Source organism: Manis javanica, chromosome 1 (genome assembly GCF_040802235.1).
Source record: "Manis javanica isolate MJ-LG chromosome 1, MJ_LKY, whole genome shotgun sequence".
NCBI lineage: Eukaryota > Metazoa > Chordata > Mammalia > Pholidota > Manidae > Manis > Manis javanica.
The window spans coordinates 237991101-238014853 of NC_133156.1; the positions used below are offsets into that span (position 1 = coordinate 237991101).

The 23753-nt window shown below is 47.2% G+C and overlaps 1 long non-coding RNA gene across 2 annotated transcripts; it reads right to left on the reverse strand.

Annotated features, from left to right (window-relative positions):
* Positions 1–1376: 1376 nt before the first annotated feature.
* On the reverse strand, positions 1377–12487 carry LOC140850652 (uncharacterized). 2 transcript variants are annotated; one of them, XR_012133601.1, is made up of 3 exons: positions 9352–12487; positions 4628–4782; positions 1377–1582 (listed from the first exon to the last, which is right to left on the reverse strand). It is a non-coding gene; the product is annotated as an uncharacterized lncRNA (long non-coding RNA). The 2 variants fall into 2 exon arrangements; XR_012133603.1 differs by lacking the exon at positions 9352–12487 and adding an exon at positions 7343–7460.
* Between the last annotated feature and the right edge of the window lie 11266 nt (positions 12488–23753).

Here is a 23753-nt window from a genome sequence, read left to right on the forward strand (position 1 = left end):
CGGAAATCTGGATTAGACTTCTCTTTGTGAGAATATGTATTGCAGGACCCTGTGTGACCCTATGTGGGAGGCTCACATAGTGTGTGTGGGTACTATTGAACAAATATTCGTTCACTGGAGGGGTGTGGATGTGACTTTTATTTTGTACTGTGTCGGAGGAACATGGCTTGGTGGGCCGCACTGGGGAAAACTGCTCAGACCGAACAGCCTATCGTGACCACCTGCTTCAGTCTGTAGAGCAGACAGCACGCTCATTTTCTCTTGAACAGGATGGATGATCTTTACTGTTGGGCTTATCAAGGGTGGATGTCAATCTTGAAGCTGCTGTTGCACAGGGGAAGTGAGGGTGGGAGAATGGAGGTGTTTACTCTTTGTTTTGGGCTTGTGGATCGTTAGGCAGGACTCAGCCACAGAGATGCATGAGAAAATTCTGAAGAGCAGGGGTTGCCTCTGTCGAGCTGTCTGCATAGACCAGGAAGCGGCACAAAGGGGACATCGTACATGCTAAGTGGAGCCGTAACCGTAACCACCACACCTGACATATCCCATCCCCCTAAAGAGTTGTGTCATGCCGTCTGCATGGAAACTCCATGCCTTCACTCTGGCAACCATTGATCTATGTTTTGTTCTGGCAGCCATTGGTAACGGTATATGAATGTGTTTTAGTTTTCTTAAAATTTCGTTGTAAGTCATTTAGGATGAACTATTTTGTATCTTTTTTCTTTTGCTTAATATAATCTTTCTGATATTCATTCATGTTGTGGGCATTAGTAGTAAAAAGAACTTATTACTTCTCATTATTGAGTAGTACTCTAGTATATGAAAATAGAGCAATTTATTTTTCTATTCAACTGTTGATGAATGCTTGGCTTGTTTCCAAGTTTTTTGTGGTTTGAATGATTACGTGGTATGGTTCTTTAGATACAATCCCTGAGTAGAGATGTTTTTATTGTTCTTGGGATTTTGTTAGGTCCTAAAGTAACTATATGTGAAAGTTCACATGGAACTGTCGAAGTGGTTCTAGCATGTTGAAGTCCCAGCAGTAATGTCTGAGAATTCCCATTGTCCTATATCCTTGCTAATACTTGGCATTTTCTGTTTCTTTTACTTGTAAAATTTATTTTAGTCCTTCTAGGGGACATACAGGGATATACCAAGTCTGCATTTCCCCGGCACACTCGCAACCATTCATCAAGCCAGTGGGGCCAAGTTGTCATAATTTCAGGATAAAGAGATGCTGCCCCCGCATTTTATAATCACAGGATGAGGAAACGTGGGGCATGTGGAATCCAGAAAATAATGATATTTATCTTAAAAATTAATATTGGGATAATATACTGTGGAACAGAGAATGAATTCTTATATCTTTTCCCAGTTTTATTCCTTACCACTATACACAGAGTTGAGAAGAAACCAGACAATTTTGGTTAAGGGCCAGTAATTGTGCATATGGTTACGGCTGGTGTCACTCCTACTGGCCATGGGATTTCAGCACCAGAGTCAGAAATCACTATTCTTCTTGGTTGCTGCTGTCACTGTAGAATCACGCTGTGAGTTTTTCTTGACTGTGGTTTCCAGGGTGCTGAAATGTTAGAGATACAGGTTTATAATAGCTGCACTCCTTAGTAAACAATAATTTGATAGCATAGAGAGAGCTGAATGGATTTCCACCTCCTTCAAAAGAGTACACATTGCCTGCCTGTGTTTTGGGGAAAGAACTTCGGAGAATTATTACACATTGTACACAATGCTTGGATGCATCACCATTATTATTATTATCATTATTTTGTAGGGTTTTAGTTTAAATGACAATCCAATCCTGTCACCTCAGTGTAGATGTAAATATGGGATCCTCAAATCTTTTTTTATTGTACAAGGCTGGAGGGAACTAAATTCTTAGGAAAACAATGTTTGGTGCAGCATTGCAAGTCTGACTTGGTTTAATGCACTGTGAGAAAACATTGCTGAAAATATGAACCCTCAGTGACAATTACTCCATGGGATTTTACATGCCAGGTTAGATAGAGCCCAGATTTTGCTGTACCTTGATCTTCTAGTCTATATTCATGCGATTGGAAGCTTACCCCTCCATAGACTCAGATAATCACCAGCTGGAGGGGGGCTTGAGAGATGGTCCCACAGGATTGGTGTCACTTGCAGACAGCTTCGACCTCATGAAATCTCACGGTGGAGATAGCTAGCTTTCTCTGAAACAGGATTCCCATTCTCCAGGGCTGCACTCACATGCCTGCAGCCTGGCTTGGTCCAGGCTGGCAACCTGGAAGCCATGGTGACATAGACAGGTTGAGGGAGAGCCCGACTGCTGGACGAACACACAGAGGCATGAGGAGCATCTGCGTCTCCCACTAACGATCCCTTTGGCCTAAAGACAGTCGGGGTAATGGGCAGGATGGTCCAGAGCAGAATGGCAACAGGAATTGGGAAGCCAGGTGGGTTTATAGGGAAAGACCAAGAGATTGGAGGCTCTGTCCCCTACCCTTCCCACTCCACAAGCACAGACCCCCAAGGCCCTGGTCTGTAAGAGAGGGGGCGGGATTCAGTCCCCAGAGATGTCAGATTTAGCAGCAGTCCGTCCCTTATCAGACCTGTGGTTGAACTTCTCAGGGTCTTTGGAGATCATAATCACCAGTTGTGAGGATTAAAGAAGAGTGAATGTAAACTTGCTTTTTAAACCACAGAATATAGTGGTTATTGTAGACAGAAGCTGGCCAAATGCACCTTCCCAGAGGACACATCACCTGCTTGTCTTACAGACAAAGAGAACACAACTCTAGAAATAAAAGTGCTTTGCCCAACATCTTCCCTCCGTGGAGAGCTGCTTCACCCTGTCTTGGATCCTGGTGGCTCTGGGCCTTCTTTGTGACCCAGTTTCTACAATCCAGCACTGCGTCCCTTCCCATGACTTCTACACATCAGTGGTTTATTTGAAATGCCAACCTCTGCCCCCCACACTGGCCTGCCTCTCTCTTCCTAGGTGTTAGCAAACATCTTGGCAGGAGTGGGTGACACAGATCTAGAGAGTCACATACCCAGGGTGTGCCTGTCCAGTGCTAGTGTTCCTGTGGTCCCTCCTGGTGCCCATGCAGGTAGGGGCACCAGCCCCAGAAATCCCCTCCCATGTAGGTGCGGTGAGTGACTACACACTGGAGAAGGGGCATTCTCCAAGTTAAGAGCTCAGACCCCTTGAAATCTGTAGATGTAAACTCAAGAAATAGTGTCTTTTATGGGAGCTCTCTATATATATTTGCTTTAATGATATGCTTAACAAACGTTTTGCCAGTTACGAAAACAGGAAGTTCCCCCTCGTAGCAATAATTCTTAGTGGAAAGATATTTTCCTGGAATAGGGCTGGTTCTTATGACCATGTTTTCATATGCACCCATGGCCTCCTGGCATCCATAAATACATTTTCTGAGGGGTCTGAGGAAACTTTGTCCTTTTAAAAGGATTGAAGCACTGTGATACAGCCGGGACAGTTCACTTCCGGACTCAGAAGTGACAGAAATACCTTGGCTCGTCATCATGGCTCGTTGGTTTTATTTCACAGTGCGGCCTCTCCTCTCCCCCCCAGAGAATCAGTCACAGGTTGTGACTCTCCCCGTGAGGCTGTAGGACACCTTCTCCTTTAACAGGTAATCTGCAAAGTACCCCGTAAATATGTTACAGGCAGAGCCAATGAGTCACTGCAATTGTGAACCCCCATCTCAAATCCAAAATCTTAGTTAATCACAGTGAGAGTCAGTCTTGATTCATCAAACAGGCTGTGTAGGAATTGCCCTGAGGTGACAGTTTCTTTAAACCTGATTCAACCAGGCCCCAAGCCCCATGATGTCAGGATGGTGGAACAGGACTGGGGCTGCGGTTGGACCCCGATGGTATCAGTGACTTCCAATCCTGCAAAGGTCTTGGGTCTACACTGCACCCATCATTCTGGAAGGCCCTCTGGACCACACCCAGCAGGTGTCACAGAGATGCTCTTGGTCCACAAGGCCCTGGCCCCCGAGCCTGGACACTCTGACAGTCCATCCTGCCTAGGGCACTGGAATTTTCTTGCTGACCTTGAGCCCCAGACCTGGGTTTAACTTTTTGGATGACATTAAGCACCATTTTCCTTGAAGGCCCAACCGTCTCGCCAGTAAGGGGTGGCAGAGCTGGGGGAGCCACCCCCACCTCCTGTCCATGGTCTGATGCACTGCTCCAACGCAGTCCCCTCTCGCCCCCCTTTCTGAGAAGCCGTGCATATTCTCTTCAGTAAGTTTAAGTGTGGTGAGACCAAATCTTTGAAGTCCATAGGAATCAATGTACTATGTTTACTTTGAGTAAATCCATTCAAATTCTCTCCTAACCCTGCCAGGTTGAATTTCTGGGAGGACGAGGGCTCTTCTGCCTTCTTCTGGGCTGCGCAGGAGCCTGGCCCCGGCAGCTGTTAGAAGGGCTGTAGTCTGTGCCCCACTGTGGTTACTATTAACACCCTGAATGTCCCGGGTCTGCCAGGTCCTCACAATCAGGCAGCTCAGCCCTGTGGCTCTGTGCTGTGCTGGGCTCAGTTCTAGGTACTTTATGAATCCCTTTTGGAATCTCCACTGTAATCCTACAAGGAACCCACCTTGCTATCTTTCTTTTGCAGGTGAAGGGATTGAGGCTCATGGATGAAAAGCAATTTGTCCAAAACCAAATGCTCCATTAAGCTTCTACAGTGAAATGCATCTGGTTTTGTCTGCCTCTGACTTCTGCATTGTTTCTAGTTTACCACTTGCTGTTCTGTAAGAATGGGAAAGACAGGACATCTCAAATTGAAACACAAACACAGTTGTTATCTGAAGTGCCAGAAGAAGTGATATTTTTGAAAAATATTGGAGGAACTGGTGACATGACTCCTAAGCTTGTACTAAGCTCATGGACTTGCTTATCATACACAAAATGTATGTAGTGTTGGGAAGGGAGTTCCCAGGACACAGAGGTGTGGGGGCGGAAGGAAGAGGCCTGGCCAGTGCGCAGCACCCTAGTCCTTCTGTTTGCCTGTGTAAATTGGTCTTTTTAAAGTTAAATATATCCCCCACTCAGCTGTGAGCTAGTTGAATGAAGAATTTAGTTTTACTCACCTCTGTGTTCCCAAAATCCAATACAATAGCTCCTGGCATGTTATAGATATTAAAAGATGTTTGCTGATATTAAAAAAAAAACATGGACTGAATATTATCGAATCTGTTCTTTCATAGAAATAACTGTATTTAGTACATATTTAGAACATGTCTGTTATCACTTAGTTTTGCTCTTTTAGCCAATTCTATTAAAATCTGTTCTGTTCTCCTGCTGATTCAAAATTTGGGTAATTTTCTGCTTCACCTATTTGGTATAATCCCCGTTGAGTAATTCTGGACAAACCATTCACTGTGAAAAATGTCTTGAATACAGTTGGGCCACAGTGAGCAATTTCAGTTGCTGCACTGCTATTTCAGCCTCTGTCCCAGTAGGGTGAACTTCTCCAACCATGTTTTTGGTGTCCTTAGAGGAAGTTTGGGCTGTGTCTTCAACCTCGGCCTGCTGAGGGCAGTGCTGACGGCCCCTGCCCGTGGGGGCCCCTCTGCACCCAGCACCATCTCCCCACCCCACTGTCTGCCTCAGTTCCCCATCCGCAGCTGCTGTTGCAGCCACCCTGGGCCGCAAGCATCTCACGGAGCCTTTCGTTGTCTTCTTCATGTGTTCAGCATCTGATCGCTCCTCGGCGTCCTCAGGTCTGCTTCACAAGCTGCCCCCTTTGCAGAGCCTTCTGATTCTCAGCTGAAAACCACCTCCCTGTCCCCGCGCCCCGCTTGGGGGCCACTCCGGTCCGGGCTTCTCCATGTCGCTCTGCATGTCGACTTCCTTATTAGAAGGGGAAGCCATGTCCAGTTTGTCGTGTACCTTCTCCCTTCCTTTCACTCCCCTCCTCTTGTTCGTATAAGGCGCTTCCTAAATGGCCTCGTAAGGATGAAGGGCAGCGAGCGCCGTGGCTTCCTGTGGCCGAGGAGAGCCTACAGCCCGATCCGGAGCCCGGTAACTGAACCCCAGCTCTGCCTTTTGTAAGGGTTCTTAGGCACATAGACGTCAAGACTTCCTTTTGGCTGGGGGACAGTAACACAGGCGGGGAAACTAGTGAGGCCTTTCAGCTGAGGAACAGCCACAGCTGAGACTCAGGCTTGGGGACACTCTGCCCTCCTTCCCAGGTCACAGCAATGGCATCCTTGACTTACTATCGTTTGTTAACTGGTCTCTTTCTCCTAATCAGAGGCAGAATCTTTCCTGTTTTTCTTGCATCCCTGGTACCTAGTAGGCATTCAGTATATTCATGTACAAAGGCATTTGTAAAAACATTGGTTCAATGGATGAACAGACCCTCTAAAACCCTGTTCCTTTCTGCCAGGGGTGTTTGCTGCCCAGTCACAGAACCCTGCTGGGAAGCGCTGGAAGCTCTCTCTCTGTCTTATCATTCTCACCCTGCAAAACAGAGCACATAGCTTTCCTCTCCTCCTTCGGCATCAGATCCCTAAGTCAGTATCTCCAAAAGTGTCTCCAGGCAAGGACACTAATTTTATCACAGGCACTAGCTTTAAAAAAAAAAAAATAACAAAGACACCATGTCAAATAAGTTGCTTGACTAAGAAACTAATTTTTCTCTGAGAAAGTATTTACTGATACTAAAGTCAGTTTGGAAAGTGGTCTTCTATGTATTAGCCATTTTTTACTACATAGAAACTCATTTGAATAGTTTTTGCAAAAGATTTCTTAAACTATAGTAATTTCCAATATGCAAATTCTAGATATGAGGAAAATCTTTGGCATCTTCCTTCTCTGATGGCTGGACTCCTGTAAGGATGAAATGTAAGGGACGTTGGTGACCGGGCACTGCTGTACCCCAGACTCCATGGAATGGGTCGCTTTGCCCTAGCCCTCTTTAGGACACCATAGGTAAAGCACCTGAGACGTTTGAGGCCTCATAATGGAACTAGTGGCTTTTAGAAAGATAATCTTTAAAATGTATTCAAATACTGCAAGAAATAATAAATGAGGGAACAATGAAGGAGCATTTATTTCTTGGTGTTTCACTATAATGCAACCTCTCTCCACTTGCAATTTATGACGAGTAAGTGTTTTTTTGTGACTGGAATGCCTTACGTTAGGAAAAAAAGTTAGTGGCCATCTGTAAATGTGGGGATGGCTGGCCAATCTGTTGTGCATGTTGTCATAGAAGTGGTTTATTGGGCTATCGTGGTCAGACACAGGAGCCGAAGCCGCAGACCGCTCCGGACACCGTACTGGGACTTCATACTGTTACACTTACTCTGGAGTCTCTCGGGAGGGCTGCGCTTCTGGCCCACTCTGAAGGGTTTTTATTAAATGGGTTCCTTTCGGAATACAAGGCCTCGGACAAGCAGTTTCTACTTTCAGTCTAGGATCCTAAGTGCGAAAAGAAAGGTTGGATTAGAAAAATTCTAAGGTCCTGTGCACACAACGCTTTCTAGGAAAGCATTCCCTTTTAGTGAAGAAAGTCCGAAAAAAGAAAAAAAAAAAAAAAGAACCTACTTAGCCTAAAGCCAGCTCTACCCCACTACTGTGTAAGAATAAGAGAGATGATGTACTTGCTGTTTTTCAAAAAATGGATGGGGCATTAACGGTTACATAACCCTGCTGCATAGGATTTACTGAGAAAGGCAGTGTACAAGTTTAGAACTATGGAGGCCCTCAGAAGCAACCTAGTCTGAGCACTGTATTTTTACAAGTAAGGAAAAAATGAGGCTTTGGACCCAAAAGATCAGTCTATGAACTGCTGGCCCCCCTACTCCTGTGTGACCTGGGCAAACCCTTCCCCTGTTTATGCCTCAGCGTCCTCAGCTGGCTGTTGGAGCACACGCCACTGCTGCCTGGGGTTCGTGAATACGAAGGGCCCCATTTCAGTTTTGCTGACCCTGTACCCCCAGCATCTAGTCAGCATCATTATACAGTGGTGGTTGCAGGAAACATGTGGGTGAATCACAGAGGTGAAGGCCTGGCTAACACGTAGTCTGTGCTCAAAATGGCCAGTTTTCTTTCCTATAAATGACTCCTCTGAGGCCACAGAATAACTCATCCAACTTATTCAGAATCAGACCAATTCCTGCTGCAGCGCTCCCTGTCTGGGGAGTTCAGGATGGAGGAAGGGGCTCAGGAGCAGGCCTGGGGGCCCACAGCTGGAAGAGATTACGCTTTCCTCCGCCTGGGGTAAACTTGAACTATGACTTTCTGCTGTTGTAAGATGAGAGAAATGCCCAAGTCAAACATTTCCTTGCCCCAGCACCCCCATCACAGGCAGGAATCCTACTCGCAGAGCCGACCACCTCTGACTAATTCACCCCAGGCGCCCAGCACCAAGGGTAATAGGGTGCCTGTTCATAATCAAAACCCAAGTCATAAGCAAGCATGAGCTTCTTGAAGGTAAATAAAGCAAGTGCTTATTGAGAAGTCCAAGGCACCATGTCTATTCTCTTATAATTCACATTTCAGTCTGGCATTTATGCACATACGCAGTCCCTGGTCAGCCCTGCCATTGGCTGGCATTCAGTGCCTCGCACGCCTGGGTGCTGGGCTGCCACACTAAACCATGCCCGCACTGCCCCCACCCCCGCCATGAAGCAAGCCCAGAGCTCAGCGGCTCCCAGGCTCAGGCCTGCTGTGGGCCCCCTTCGTCCTTCGGTAGCCCCGTACTCTGCGCTCCCGCAAGCCTGAGCTTGCTCCTAGACCCCGGCCTGTATCACCACCTGCATTAAATTAGAGTTCTCTCTATGTGCCTAGCCATCCCCCACATCCCCAAATCACCGCCACGTGTCGGCTCTGTGGCCTGCGCAGTGCCTGACCTTGAGCAGCCACAGGGGCTCACTCTGGGCACACACCTCTCCCTGCAACCCCTCAGTGCAGCCACTGTTTCCAAATTCACAAGCCCTTGTCCAGCCATGGAAAAATCTATGAACACCTTTCTTTACGCTTCTTCCTTGCCCTTTCCACTTTACCTTATTAGTTTGTCTCTAGGCAAAACCATGAAAAAATATGGGGTTAGAGCTCACACACGCATATGTACACACATACACACACACGCACACACACACACACACACACACACACATATGCACTAGCCCTGAGTCTGTTCTTCAGCTTTATTCCCCATAGCCAGCTAGTCTGAGTATTCAGTACTGTGTGGTTGAATCCAAACCTTGTCCCCTCTGGATAGACTAATAATATCATCTAAACACAAACATTTTTTGAGGGAAAGGGAGCATTAGAATATGAATAAGACAACAGGCATAAACTTTACATTACCTTTTTAGAAAACCAGAATGCAGAGTCACAGAAACTCTGTTACAAGGTGAACGTGACCTAAGTCAGTCTCTTGGTAAGCAGACCCCCCTGAGGAATGTGTGTGATGGGAACACACCTGATCCAGGGCTGTGCCACAAGCTGGTGAACCGTGTGCACGTGCACACTGCCCTCTGATGGCATCTCGTTCCAGACCCTGTGCTCGTGCCCCAGGAAGGGAGGGTGTACAGGTGGAACAGCTGGACAACAAAATCTCAGCAAGTCAGCAAGGGTTCGAAGGGCTCGTCTTGTGCTCACGTACCAAGAGAGCGTCACGGACGTCCGTCTGGAGGAGATACAGGGCACTTGCTGGGGCTGAAAATTAGCCCATCAAAGTGAGCAAGGACCCAGACTCCTACATTTCACCCAGGTGATCGTCAGGAGTGAGGCCCCACTGCTCCCTGTGTGGGACAGGGTGGCGCCCCACGGAGCCTCTGAGATTCCTCTGCATGGAGAGGAAGTCTGTTCTGCACAGTCATGCAGGCAGGGCCATGGCGCAGACATCCTGCCCCATGGCTGTGACGGCGCCTAGTCCGCCCTTCTGGCCAGTGGCGCTGTGAAGGCTGGGTTACAATTATAAAAGCAAAGCCAGCCTCAGGCTGTTGGAGTCTAGGAACCAGCTGAGACTCATTCTCCAGTTTTTCAGTGTATGTGTACCATTTTCATAGATGTTTTATTTTAAAATAATTCCAGACTTGTAGAAAACCAGCAAGAATAGCATAAAATGTCCCTCATAGATCTCACGCAGAGTCCACAGCAAATACGGAACCCACAGGTGAGGGGAGCTCTGCCTCCCAGGACCACCAGGCCCCAGACGCGGCAGGCGCGAGAGCCACTGCGTGGCCGCCGGCACAGCAGCACCTGACCCTTGGCAGATGCTAGTAGTGAAGGCTGGAGGAGACATGCAGTCTCTTGGTATCCCGCCACAATATGATACTATTTTACAGCAGAAAAAATAGTAACTTTGCACTGAGAAACCTGGCAGACACCACCTGGATCAGCACAACAAAGTCACCCTCCTCAGGCCTGGGACAGGGGACACTGAATGCTCCTGATGGATTTATTTGCAGCAACATGGACTCACTCGTTCTCATGCTACCCAGTGGTTGTATCACCTGGTTCCGTCATTGCTGGGTGATATTTCGATGCCCAAATTGTCTGAGATTCAGGCCGTTGCATCCCCTTCAAGCTGATGCCTGTGCCTTTTGACACATGTCCCGGTTCTCTGAGCACGATTTCACTTTCTGACACAGAATTTTTTGAAAAACAGCAAGTACATTATCTCTCTTATTCTTACACAGTAGTGGAGTAGAGCTGGCTTCAGAGTAAGTTCTTTTTTTATTTTTTTTATTTTTTCGGACTTTCTTCACTGAAAGGGAATGTTTACCTAGAAAGCATTGTGTGCCCGGGACCTTAGAATTTTTCTAATCCAGCCTTTCATTTTGCACTTAGGATCCTGGACTGAAAGTAGAAATGCCCCAATTCCCAGGGGCTGGTGAGCTGTGCGTCACTTTGTTCTGTGACATAACACAGCCTTTGGGCTGAACGCAGTGGTGTGACGACGCCCATGGCATCGTCCTTTGGAAGGGGTGTTGAGGGCGGATCTCGTCCCCTGCAGACAGGAAGGTGGAAGGCTTTTGGTCTTGATCTTAACAGCTGGTCTTTGGGGCCTGGGAAAGGAATTCCAAAGGTGGGAATCAGAGTCTCCCAATTAGAAGTGAAGCTGTTACATCGTGGGTCAAACTTTGTAATGCTGGTGAGGACAAGGAACGAAAGGTCCAGCTGGGGAAGGTGTTCAGAGAGCCACGCACCGGCCTTCGTGGGGGACGGCGCACCTTGGAACACAGGGGTCTGCTGGCTCTCAAGCCGGATCCGTGAGGATCCAGCCGGACTTGTTTTGCCTGCGTAGAATCGAAACATATCTTTGGAAGGAGCGTGCACTCTTCGGTGCCCGTAGCTCTTTCTTCCCTGTGGCTGTGCACCCCAGAGGGTCTCCCAGGAGTCCGGCCCCTTGGTGTAGGGGGACACATGCTGGGGTGTCACCGAGAGGAAGCTGCAGGGTGCAGTGAGCGCGGGCGGCCTTGCCCCCCTGGGCACCTTAGTTCGCGTGGCTTGTGATCTTGGGCCGTGTAGTCCATCCTCTGAACCTCGGCTCCTCTGCAGAACTGAGCAACACAGTTGCGGGGTGTTCCTTGGAATTAGAAACGGGAAACATGGGAAAGAGCCCGGCCTGAGACTTGTACCTAGTTGCTGCTCCTTGGGTAACAGCTCCCGTTTCTATTACCACCTGTTCATTTCAGCATTTCGTGAGCACATAGTATGTGCTTGTCACCGTGCTTGGTTCAGGGGCTGCAGAGACCGAAGTGTCAGCGGGATTTTCAGGAAGCAACGGTGTTGGCGACTCTTCTGCCCCCTCTGGCAGCAGAACGGAGGAGTTGGCTGCAGGCGCCCCCCGGCTCCCTGCCCCCTTCCCAGCTCCCCGAGCTCCGCGGCAAGGGCCGCTTCTCCTTGTCATGAGGAGGTGTCCTGGTTCACACGCTGTTCCTTGTCTGGACAGCATATGCATAATGAGCTCTTCTTCTTCGACGACTCTGCGTGTTTGAGAGGCCCGGGTGCACGTGCTGATTCAGTTGCTTATGCGTAACTCCCATCACGCAGTTACAGAGGTCTGTGAACAGCGTTACTGGAAGCGTGCTTGGCTTCATCAGTTCTGACAGCAGTGGGCACGGGGTTGTGGATCAGCATGCCACACACAGGCATGTCAGTGACGGGCTGGGCTTGGGGTGCAGATCTGTGCCCTGTGCTATCAGGGTAACGGTATTGATCCCCTCTCTATGAACTACTCTGACCACCTCTGTCAGCATGTTAGAAATAATTGATTTTGCAAAATTTTATCAGCCCAGGGAACTTTGCTGGACCCTTAACACAGTGTCAATCTCCAACCCTCACCCCAAATCACACAGCACTGAGCCCAGGACAAAAGGCCCTCCAGCAGGGTCACCTGACTCCGAGGCCAGCTGTGCTGTCTGCTGGCTCTGTGACGCGGGCAAGCGACCGATCCCCTCTGTGCTCATGTGTAAAATAGTGTCAATGGTGATGATAGAACGCATCTCAGGTTGGGGGAGGGCACACGGGCGGGGCCTGGCCCAGTTCCAGGCACCCTGTAAGCCCTGAATGAGGGGGAGGGGTTGTGTTCGTCACCTGTGGAGGCACAGAGATGGGTGTTGCGTCCACAGGGGATAACATCAGCGTTCACAATAATTCAGAACTTACTTCACGCCAGGATTTGCTCTCAGCGCTTTACACATGTCAACTCATTTTGATCTTCAGGAACATTTGAGGAATACAAACATTTCTATTTCACAGAAGAGGAATCTGAGCAAAGCCTGGATGTGAACTCCACCTTTTTTTGACTCCAGCGTCTCTGCCTGAGATCATGGTTCTGAGAACAACTCAGCTTGTAAACTGCCAGCTGGTCCTCATGGGCCGGATCAGAGATCTTATAACCCAAAAACTTGGCTGTTCTTGTGGAAGTTGGTGGGTCAGAGATGAGGAGAAAGGAGAAAACTGTTTTTTAAGTCTTTTATGGCATAGAGACTAAGCCAGAATTCTGTAATTCTGTCACACACATAAAATGCCAGATGCATGTAAGCTGCCAAATGGACACACGTGGTCCTGGGTGTGTGGGAACCGCACCTGTGTTTCTTCTTGCTTTCCAGACCCTGTTTTCCTCCAGACATGACTCCCCGTCCTCTTCCTATGCTGATTCCTCATCTTTTAAATCAATCTCTCAGGGTTGCTCTGACCATTCACCCTTCGGGGGGTGCTTGATGAGGGCACAGAACGTTCTAGGACCACACTACTCTAAGTGCCCTCCACAGACTGCCTGTACGGACATCTCCTAGTTGCTTATTAGAAATATGGAGTCGCAGGCTCCACCCCAGTCCTACTGAGGCAGCATCTGCCTCTTAACAAGGTCCTTGGGTAGCTGCATGCTTGTTAACATCAGCAGACCTCTGGACTAGGAGAAGCGTGGGCACCTGCAGGACAAGACTGGCATCCCAGAGTCCCATTTATCATCTGTACTGTCTTAGAAAAATGGCATAACCATTCTGAAATTGTGTTCTGATCTGTAAAATGAACATAATAATATCTTGCATGGTTGTTGTGAGAATTGGTGATAATAAAGGTAATTATTGTTCATTCCTCTGTATACCTGGTACAGCAGGAGATGTTTGATATCTCTATTCTTTCTCATTTCATCTTCACAACAAAACTATTCAGTAGGAGCTAGGTATATCGCTGGATGCAAATGAAGGAACTCAACTGAAGAGGGGAAGTACCCTGCTCAGGGCTGCAGGCAGCAGGTGGAACAGCAGCCCTTGCTGGAGCTGGGCTTCTCCATGAGTAGAACGATTGTAATGAACAGCCACCTGGGGGCTAACTTTTTATTTAATTCCTGTGTCTTGCCAGCACCCCCTGAGTTGTTTCACATTCCTTATTTCATTGAACTGATATTATGTAATGCATAGAATGTCATGACTTCAATGCCTATAAAGTAAATCCTTTCTAATGAGCAAAACATGCTTCCCCAAGGCCCGCTGGCTGTGAACACCTCCCAGTGGCTTCGAGGGTGTAGTCTTCTCCCTGATGTAATACCTCCCCTCCTCTCCAGAGCGGCTGGAAGGCAGCTCCCTGGGCCCTTCTGAGATCTAACCCCTTCCACACCTGGCCAAGGTGCATCATGGAGTGTCAGACCCAGCCCTGGAGGCCGCCAAGCCCTGGGCTGGGTCCCCGCTCACCCCACTCCCCCCGCCTGCGGGCCTGGCGTGAGAAGCGCCGAGTGAGGGGGCAGCACTGCCATCCTTCAGCTGCATCCAAGAGCGACCTGTCCAGAGGCTATGAAATTGGTTTTATTTGCCATTTCATTAAAAGGAGCTTTGTGGATGTGTTACTAGGGTTACAGCCCTCTAGGAAATATTACAATTAAATGAGTTGAAGTCCTTGCCAGGAGTGGTGGCCAGCAGCATCTTGTACTTTCTTTTTCAGGAGTAAAGATGACTCCCGGTGTATTTTCTGTCAAGGATGTGCTAAGTGTGCTGAGGGAGTGGAAACCCTTTGGGTCTGTTTGGAGCCACAGACGAGCAGGGAGCAGCCACTATACACCACAGGGCCGCCTGGCATTGCCGGGCTCTGGTGAAAGGACACAAAGAAGTCCCATGTGCAGCCATGCTTTAATCTTGCCTTCCAGAAGGTCTCCTTGCCACAGGCCCTTCCTGCCTCTGTGACGCCCAGGCTACTGCTGTGCTTTTTGGGGTGCGCTGGTGCAGTAGGCAGGAGGGATAGCAGGAAGGGCCGAGGACAGGGTGGACTTAGATGCTGAGATGTGAGCTGGCTCTGCTCCCCTGTGTTGGCTGGTCCGAGGGGTGTCCTAGGAACCCAGAGCACCTTGTTTTAGTGCATGTATGTTTGTGCTCCCTTCAAAATGATTCTGCACCTGAGATTTCATGGATTCTAAATATCAGAGTCAGAAAATGTACCCACTTGGTAAAAGGAAAAAGAATGCATCATGTTAATGCAGTTGGCGTGCTCAGCAGTCCTTTCTCAGTGAGACATCGGTGATTGAAGCTTTGGCTGCAGATCCAGCCCTCCGTAAGGCTCTTGATTGGGTTTCTTCAGCCTGTGTTGGGCCACCTGCTGCAAGGGTTGGCTTTGAGCTCATCTTCCCAAGCATTCTAGAGAACAGGCTGAATGTGCTCATGAACAGTGGCTTCTCCCCTCTGAGAACCTCCACCACAGCCCTCTGTGATAGGGTGGGTGGTCCTTTCTCTCATCGCGAGGGAGAGTGTGGCACATAAGGTTGAATAGCCTCTTACACAGGCTTTTTGAAAGTATACCTGAAGGTCTGGTTTGATTGCTTTAGCAATTTTAGCATGTACTACGCCCAAAACGGTCTCCTATTATGTTTAAAAAAGTTTCTAAATGTGTTCTTAATCATATCTTCCCAAATTAGTATGGAAATTAATTTCTGACATTTTAACATTTTTAATTGGGTGGAACAATATGGTCCCAGATTAATCTAGGAGTTTGCAGAGCCATGTAGCCTCTTTGACACAGAAAGGAAACTAGAGTCCTCTGTGAGGCCTTCCCACCAGCGACGCCTCGGGTGCCCAGCGGTGCACAGGCCACATGGAGTCCTATGACCTGCTGCCCAGATGACTGACCGGTTGTTTTTTTGTTATAAATCTTTCATAAAACTTTATTATGGAACATACAAATACTGGTCATTCCATATCTTACTGCTTAAAATCTTATGGGAACCTCGGGAAGAAAGGCCTCAAAACAATTATGAAGGGCAGAGCTTTCCAACCTTAGTATGAGGAAAAGTGATTTCTTTTCTCTTTTAATGATAACATTTAATGTTATTAAAAACAAAATATGCTAATTATAGAAAATTTGGAAACTGCACGTAAGCATAATAAACAGCAATAAGAATAGTAACACTTACAAGAGTTTTGATGATTGAATAAAATAACTGATAATCTCACAACCTGGAGATTCAACAGTAAAGTTTATTTTCAACTATCTCCCCAATCCAGAGTGGTCTGCATCTCCAAAAACGGATCTTACTGCATATATGGCTTTGTTATCTTATTTTCCTTTGAAAATGTAATTTCCTATGTGATGATTCATCTACAACAGAGGTTGGCTAACATTTTCTGTAATGGGCTGGAGAGTAAATATTTTACTATTTGAACCAAATTTGTCTCCTCAGCTGCTGTTCGCTGATCACATCACCTGAAAGACAGCATAACGTTGTAATACACTCTGCCTTATTTGTTTATGCAATTTTGTAATGTTGGACACGTAGCTTATCTTTATATTATTTTTTGCTCTTTTAAATTGTGACATTAATTAACACCTCTGTAGTACAATTTCTGGATTAAAGGGTATTTCCATTTTCAGTGACTGCTATGTGTCACTACTGGCCCAGACCTCACTGAGGGTGAAAGGAAGGTGCAAAGGGTGGGACAGTATGGGAAATAGAGGATATGGTTGCATCCAGGTGCCTGGGGATGCCACAGAAAGGCTGGCAAAGGGCAGAGAGCAAGTTGCCAATACAAAGAAGGAGTGAATTTCTGTGCCTTCCCTCCCTTCCTTTGTCAAATGAAGCAGAAGTTCTGGAAGGGGAATCGGTCCTTTGCCAGATCCTGGTCTCTGCCACGGTTGCTGCCCCATTGAGGTTGCATCTGAAATGGGGCCACGGAACTGACTGGGTCCTGACTCCCCGGCTCCTCAGATGCCTGTCAGATGGGAGGGGACCAGCCCCCCACCCCCGCCTGAGGTATGCACATCGCGGCTCCTCCCCAGCGTGGTGATGGGCCCTGGTCACTGGCCAAACTCCCTGCCCTCCTGGTGATTCACGCATTCGGGCCCCGATAGCCATTCCTGCCGGAGACCTGTCAGGTCCCCTTGGCCCGTCAGAATGATTCTAACTATATTGAACTGCAGAATGGAGAGGGTCACCCCTTACCTCCCAGCAGGCTCCTTCTAGTGTGTGGGGCTGCATCCACTCCTCGGAAGGCTGGCTGCCTAGACAGATGGGTGCTGTGAGGTGACCCTTGTGGGTGCCAGGTGGCCCCCAAATGCTCCATGGCAGGGTGGGGCCTGACACCCCACATCTGCCCATCAGAAGTAGCTTTCAAAGAGGCTTTTTCTGGAATCACGAAGATCTGATGAAGATCTTGTGCTACAAGGCTTCTTATGGGAAAAAAATGAGAGGACTTTTTCAGCGACCAGCTATATAGTCCAGTAAGAAGCTTTCAATTCACATTTGCAGAATGATTTTTTAAATTTAATGCCTGTATTGATATGTTGCTCCAGCTGCACTTTCCTCACTGTCTCCATTTCCTGCACGTGAGCTGTGACGTAGGTAGAACAAAGAGGTAGGACCTGGCCTGTGTGAACATGGGCTGTGCCCCTGCTCTGTGGGTGGGGCTCCCAGACGTGCCACCCCACACCATCTTTAGAACAACCCTGCATGCCTTCACTAGGGCTGCTGTAACAAGAGGATATATGCTATAACAACATAACCGGGGTGGCTTGAACCTCAGAAATGTATTGTCTCACATTTCTGGAGGCCAGAGGAAGAGGCCACTGTTAACCAAGGTTCTTTCTGAGGCTGGAAGCAAAGATCTGTTCCAGGAATCTCTTCCCAGCTTCTGGGAGTTTGCTGGCAATCTGTGGCATCCTTGAGTCTTGGGCTTCTAGACACTTCACCCTGACTCTGTCCTCACGTTCATATGTGTTTCCTGTGTGTGTCTCTGCCCTAATGTCCACTTTTCATAGGGATGTCAGCCACATGAGATTACAAGTCCATCCTACTGCGGTATGACCTCACCTTAACTAACTACCTCTGCAAGGAGCCTGTTTCCAAACAGGGTGACATTCTGAGGCACTGGGGAATTTCAAAATATAAACAGGATTTCAACATATGAATGTTTTGGGGATACAATTAAATCTACAGCAAATCTATGCAGTAGACTTTGCTGTCCACACTTTAAAGTTGAAGATGATGAAAACTTGAGAAAATGAATGATTTTCCACGGTCATCAAACTCAGAAATCTGACTCCTGAACCTAAATTGTCTAGCGAGTCTTGCTGCTTCTCACAAGAGGGTGATGACCCTCCATGACATTGATTTTCGGAGTCAGCTTTGAGGGTCTGCTGGGACCATGGCCCCACAGGACACTGCGATGAGATGCACGAGTTCTGACAGCCCCAGCCTGTCCTTTCCTCAGCCTTGTCTCTCAATTGTTTGCATAAGCTGCGTTTGTTACAAAAAAGACAGGTAAAATTTGAATCAAATATAGCTGATTCCCAGAGCTTTTAGTTTTCTGCAAAATTAAATTCTAGTGCAATCTCTCCTGCATTTTCTTAGTAAGGAGGTAAGGGGCCCACTTAGATGCTTTTTGCAGGCTGCATTTTTAAATGACTGCAGCTGGATCTTTTGATTAGATGCATATTGAAATCTACTTATAACTCGTGAACCACAGCAATGAGCGGGCCTCCATGCACCATTAAGGCTGTTTCCTGAAGTTGTTCAAGTTAAAAAGTTCATCCAGTAGGATATTGCTGTGGTCTGGTGTCTCCTAGAAATGAGGACTGAGCCCAAGAACAGTGACACAGGCCAGCCCTCGGCAGGCAGCCCTGCCTGACGTAGGACGTCTGGCCCCACCGCACTGCCTTGTCTAGGGTGAAAATCCCTGCTAGAACCGCTATCAGGTGCTTAGTGAACTATAAATAGAGCCAGCAACATGGTCTCACACATTCCGAAGTAGGTCTGCAGCCGGGGCTAAAGCTTCCCGATCCTCCTGGCAGCAGATATGAAGCGTTCTCACCGACAGTGCCTGCTGGCCCTTGTATATGCTCAGAGGAAACCAGGCCAGGGCCCTTGTCCCCTGTGCGCTGTCCCTTGGGTGCTGCTGCAGGCATCCCTGGAGGCGCTAACGGCTTCCCACAGCCCTCAAGGATACTTCTCTGTGAGTGCATGTTGGGAGGGCAGAAAGGACAGAGCTCAGCACCCACTCAGTTGACAAGCTTATATCAGTATCCCCTGTGAGCTGGGTGGGGAGTCGCTGAGATCAAAGGACATGCCGCAGCCCCGAGCGGGACAGACAGATGAGCGCCGTGCAGGGTGACGGCTTCCCTGACAGCAGGGTTCAGGAGCGGAGAAAACCCAGAGGGTGTGTAGGACAGAGACGGCCACGAGTATGTTACAGTCCTAACAGAGAAAATAAAATGAAATATCCTCAAGCTCAGCGACCCATTACTTACCTACCAGCAACAATAAAAGCTCATCCTTTCTTGGAGATGCTCCCAGACTGGAGTATCTGGGCAATGTGGCTTTCAAACAGAGATTTGGGTCAAAATTACCTTTGGGCCTCCCTTTCCTCCCACTGGGAGCCTCCTTTGTAAACCTGAAAGGGCTCCATGCAAACAGGTGTCCAGGGAGATGTGAGGAAGGATGTACTGTCCTTGATGACTGCTAAGAATACATCTATGCATGTGTGTACATGTACATAAAGTGTCTCCATCCAGCACACTATTGACAAACGGCCCTTTTCTCTTTGCCTGAATCCAATCCAATCTCACCCCATTACTATTTGTTACATGCAAAGCAGTCCAGAGCTAACCACCCTATTATTAAAATCTTTGGCTTAATTTTTTTTCTTCTATTAGCTTCTCCTGGTGCAACATTAAGGAAGTACTTCCAAATGATATCCCTTTTACATTCCCTTACTCTTATCTTTGTCATCTTGCTACGATATAAAGAGTTTGGGTTCTATACTTGGGAAACTGGATTAAAATAATCGTTTTAGCTAATATTTATATTTTACAGAGGAATTCAAAGATTAAACATCTCTGCATATTCTAGTTCTGCCCCATATGAGCTTCCAGATTAATTCAATTCCTTTAAATTGGTCATATTTCCTAAGGCTCATTAATTTAAGCTTTTGGAAACCTTTTTCAGTATTTCATCTTTGTTAATACATCAGAATTTGAATAGGAGATTTTTTGGAAAATTGTGCATGCTTTGGGAGGACAGGGACAAAGCTGGCTTTGCACATCACTATCTGTGTTGGCTGGGACAGTGCTGGGGACAGTTGATGGTGCCCAATAAATACATAAATGTATTAACTAAGTATTCATGATCTTTGGTGATTTCTTCAAATGACTAGAATCTTGCCTGTTTAGAACTAGTAACATCTTTTATTTATAAAGCAAATGAACGTACCAGGTAGTCTGCTAAACACTTCACATACTTTATTATATTATCTTTATGATTTGTCCAGGCAGTTAGCTTAATGTTTAAGTACGCAAGCCTTGGAGTCATGCTGTCTGGATTTGAGCTAATACAAAGAATTATTTTCCACATGATTTATACTGTTCTTAAGCAGTAGAAGCATCAAGGTCCTATAATTCCTGGGACTGCTGTCAGCTCTTAAGGACTCTTGAATGAACTGATTAGTAATGGCATGGTGGCTTTATAAATAAAGGATTTATAAATAGCTGAGAATGTACTGGTCTAGCACCAAACTGCAAGTAATCATTTAGTAGAAATACTGGAAGTTGATTAAAATATCAAAATAGTTTGTTGAAATGCAACATTAGTTACAGAAGAACATGGCTTCCCCATCCTTTCAAAGCACATACACTTGGTACAATAGGTGTCTCTTAATATTTTGGCTACTGATTCACAACATATTTTGGCTTATGGTTCCTAGGAAGTATGGCAAGATTAGAACTGTCTTTGCAATCTGTAAGCGAACCTCAGTGAGATGCATTCCAGTGAATTCATGAAAATTACATGGTTAGGATAGTGGAGGGCAAGCCAGCCCAATTTGCTTGCAGAGCCCAGAATGAATCCTTGGGCCTTTTTATGGGTTCCTGAGACATTCTTTGGTGAGGATTCTCCCCGCACTGGCCCCTAATGACTAACATGTTATCTGGCTTCTCCTCATATTTAGTAAATAAATCACTGGACTTAGGAGACCAGGCGTTGAGTCTGGGCTTGGCTTCTGGTCTGTGCCGTGCCATCAGGCAGGTTTCATAGCTCGCCTAGATCCTGTTTTCCTGTAAAACAAGAGTGCAGGGAAAACCACCTACAAAAGGCCGTTTGTGATGACTCAGATAATATTGAAGAAAGAGCTTTGATGACATTATAGGGCTACCAAAAGGTGTAGGGCTTTCCCTTTTCCTCTGACAATGTGTTATTCATGCTTTCTGCTGCGGGTGTTTGCTGATGGTCGATAGATCCATTTAGAAGGAATTTGCATCCTCTATGGGGTTCCGTGTACTCAGTGGCAGGGCTCCTGGCTACTCCAGTGGGCACCTCAGGGCCCCAGTTTCCCTCACCCTCTTGGGGGTGTCCTGCCCGCCACTCACTCTGTGCTTCATTCCTGATGGCCCGTGCTCCTGTCTCTTGGTGAGCACCTGTCTTCCAGCTTCTGAAGCTCGTCTGCCTGGGCATGCGGACTCTCACTGTGAAGTGTCTGAAAACTCACTTCCTATGGTGGGATAACCAATGACCGACACGGGCAGAGCAGACAAACCCCTGGCTTTCCTGGTCTCCAGTCCATTCTGAGTGTCCAGTGTGTCTTTGTGGAATTGAGCTAAGGTCCCCTCCTTGGTGCGCCCTTGAGATTTTCCTCTCTGGTTCCCTTTCCCCCTCCTCCACAACCCTTGTGGATTTTCTGAGCAACAAGTCCTAATATATCACTTTCACACAGATCCTGCAATCAGGGTCTGCTTCTAGAGGAATCTTCTGAGGCAGCTAGGAATCTTAGTAACATGAAAGGAGCGGCTAAAGCTGCTGCTTATTGTGTAAGCGGAATGATGGTAAATTCTTCAGGTAAGAAGAACGGAAACTCCACTGAGGAATAACCTTGTTGGAAATGCCTCGTTTATATTTCTGAAAGATCCTGAAAGATAATAATAATAATAATAAAGAAATAACAATAATAAATAAAGACAAATAATCACAACTTTAGAAATGAGAACATTCAGAGAAGCCAGGTCACTTGCCCCAAGCCCTACCTCTTGGAAGGCTCTTGGATTAAGTGTTTTTAGAGCAGAATGAACCCAACTTGGGGTGTAAGGCACACTTCTAAGTGACCCCAAAGCACCCTGCAAGTCCTACTAGATGTGAGCTCCATAAGGACACAAACTGGGGTCTTTCTTGTTCATTAAAATTGAAAAGAAAGGGAGCCAAGATGGCGGAGTGAGTAGAGCAGCAGAAATCTCCTCCCAAAACCACATATATCTATGAAAATATAACAAAGAAAACTCTTCCTAAAAAAGAGAACAGAGGACACAGGACAACAGCCAGACCACATCCATACCTGCGAGAACCCAGCACCTCGAGAAGGGGGTAAGATACAAGCCCCGGCCTGGCGGGACCCGAGTGCCCCTCATCCGAGCTCCCAGCCGGAGGAGAGGAGTCAGCAGGGAGGGAGAGGGAGCCCAGGACTGCTAATCACCTAGCCTAAGCCATCCAGACCAGAGCGCAGACACAGTGCATGCGTGGAGTCCTGGATACTAGGGAAACAGGGCAGCAGGACCAGTGAGCGGGTGCCTGAGGCCGATGCCAGAGAACAAAGAAAGGGGAACGGCCATTTTTTTTTTTTTTTGGCGAGTGCTTTTTGGAAGTCTTAAAGGGACAGGGACCCCAATACTAGGGAAACGGGGCAGCAAGACCGGTGAGCGGGTGCCTGAGACCAGCGCCTCAGGACAAAGGAAATCATGCGTTTTTCTTTCTTTTTTTAAAAAAATTATTTATTTAATATATTTTTTGTTTTTGTTGCTGTTGTTGTTTTGGTTTGGAGAGTGCTTTTTGGAAGTCTTAAAGGGGCAGGGCAGGACACTTAGTCCAGAGGCAGGGAATCTGGGGATTTCTGGGCACTTTAACCCCCTGGGCAACAGGGAGCACAGAGGCCCCTTACGGAGATAAATAGCTTCCAGGCCGCTCCCCCTCCAATGGGGCTCCACCATTTTGAAGCAGCAGCTGGAGCCAGGCCACGCCCACAGCTACAGTGGAGATAAACTCCATAGCAGCCAGGCAGGAAGCAGAAGCCCTGTCTGCGCACAGCTGCCCAGCACAAGCCACTAGAGGTTGCTGCTCTCCCAGGAGAGGAAGGCCACAAACCAACAAGAAGGAAAGCTCTTCCAGCTGTCACTTGTATCAGCTCTGCACACTATCTCTATCACCATGAAAAGGCAAAACTACAGGCAGACAAAGATCACAGAGACAACACCTGAGAAGGAGACAGACGTAACCAGTCTTCCTGAAAAAGAATTCAAAATAAAAGCCATGAACATGCTGACAGAGATGCAGAGAAAAATGCAAGAGCAATGGGATTAGATGCAGAGAAAAATGCAAGAGCAATGGGATGAAGTCTGGAGGGATATCACAGATGTCAGGAAGGAGATCACAGAAGTGAAACAATCCCTGGAAGGATTTATAAGCAGAATGGATAAGATGCAAGAGGCCATTGAAGTAATAGAAACCAGAGAAGAGGAACGTATAGAAGCTGACATAGAGAGAGAGAAAAGGATCTCCAGGAATGAAACAATACTAAGAGAACTATGTGACCAATCCAAAAGGAACAATATCTGTATTATAGGGGTACCAAAAGAAGAAGAGAGAGGAAAAGGGACAGAAAGTGTCTTTAAAGAAATAATTGCTGAAAACTTCCCCAAACTAGGGGAGGAAATAATTGAACAGACCACGGAAATACACAGAACCCCCAACAGAAAGGATCCAAGGAGGACAACACCAAGACACATAATAATTAAAATGGCAA